Below are 1569 nucleotides of genomic sequence, written 5' to 3' on the forward strand. Positions count from 1 at the left end.
TTAATTGACAATGGACAAAATAGGGAAAGAAATNGTCTTGATTGTAAAATAAAAAATAAACCAAACAAATATTCAAGACATTAATTGTAATTATTGTCAGACAATATAATTCAAATTATTACCATATTAAACTAATATTTCAAAAACATTCTAAAGTGACGTGTCCTGTATTAAGGAAGATTATTTTATTATTTTCTTTTTCCTTTTTTTTCTTTACCCACCATTAATTATTATTCTCTTATTATTTAATTTTGATTATTTACTTTCCCGGACGAAATTGGGTGTTGACAGTGCCCCTTTCACTATACGCTTCTTGACCATTAGCTGCCATTTTTTCTATCAAGTCATTGGCTTCATCCTCAGTCTTCTGTTTAATATCTCCTCCAACTGAGGCATCCAACATCATCTTCGACTACATATTCAGTCCACCAAGGTAGGCAAGAACAATGGTTGTCTTATCAAATCCGTGAACATGTGTTTTCCTGAGTAAGCCCTTGAATCTCTCCCATGCTTGACTTAAAGTTTCTTCCATGCCTTTTTTAAATGATGAGATCTCCAACTTTCCCTAAGTGACTTTTGACTGTGGAAAATATTTTCTAACAAACTTTGCAGCCACAGCTTCCCATGTTGTAAATGTCCCTTCAGGAAAAAGAATTGAGCCATGCCTTAGCATTGCCTTCCAACGAGAAAGGAAACAAGCTAAGCCTCACTCTATAATCTGATACACCTGTCATCTTCACTGTGTTGCATATTTCACCGAATGCTGTCAAATGATCATAAGGATTCTCATTTGACAGGCCATGAAACTGTTTGCTCTGCACTAGGTGTATAAGTGCTGGATTCATCACCGTGTTGGTCTTTTGATCCATAGGCATGAGTATGCTGTTAAAATGGAAAGGGCCAACTACATTTGATTGGTCTGCAAGAGTGCGTCTTGGAGGAGTTCTTTCAGCCATCTCCTTTGTTCTTCTGTTTGGTGAAGGTGATAATAATCTTTCAGGAGAAGGAAACAAATCCCTAGATGGGCGTCTGACTCTCCTTCTACCTCTTGCTTCACTTAAACCTTCAAGAAGAGGTGTATTTTTCTTGCTCCTAGTATGTCTGGGTTCCTGCTGCATGCACAAGAAACACAAACCCTAGTAGCACTTTTTTATAATAAAAAGATAAAAAGATAAAAAGATAAGAAGATAAGAAGATAAGAAGATAAAAAGATAAAAAGATAAAAAAAATATAACAAGATAAAAAGATATATACAATCAAATCAAACTTAATCAGTTTACACTACTTAATTAGTTAAACCACGAGTCCCCGACAACGGCGCCAAAAACTTGTTAAACCCCTAGCAAGTGTACCAGATCGTTATCAAGTAATATAATTGTTAAACCCAATATCGTTCTTCCCAAAGGACTCAAAGGCCTAATCTTTTGCGTAAACTAATTGCATAAGATTTGAGAAAGGAATAACTTTAGTGGTTTGTATGCAAAGAACAAAAAATAAACATGCAATGCAATTAATTCAATTGGTTTTGAGAAACTATGGATGAATGGTGTTGTTGGGGTTTACAATTTC

The sequence above is a fragment of the Vigna radiata genome, unplaced genomic scaffold (genome assembly GCF_000741045.1).
Source record: "Vigna radiata var. radiata cultivar VC1973A unplaced genomic scaffold, Vradiata_ver6 scaffold_155, whole genome shotgun sequence".
NCBI lineage: Eukaryota > Viridiplantae > Streptophyta > Magnoliopsida > Fabales > Fabaceae > Vigna > Vigna radiata.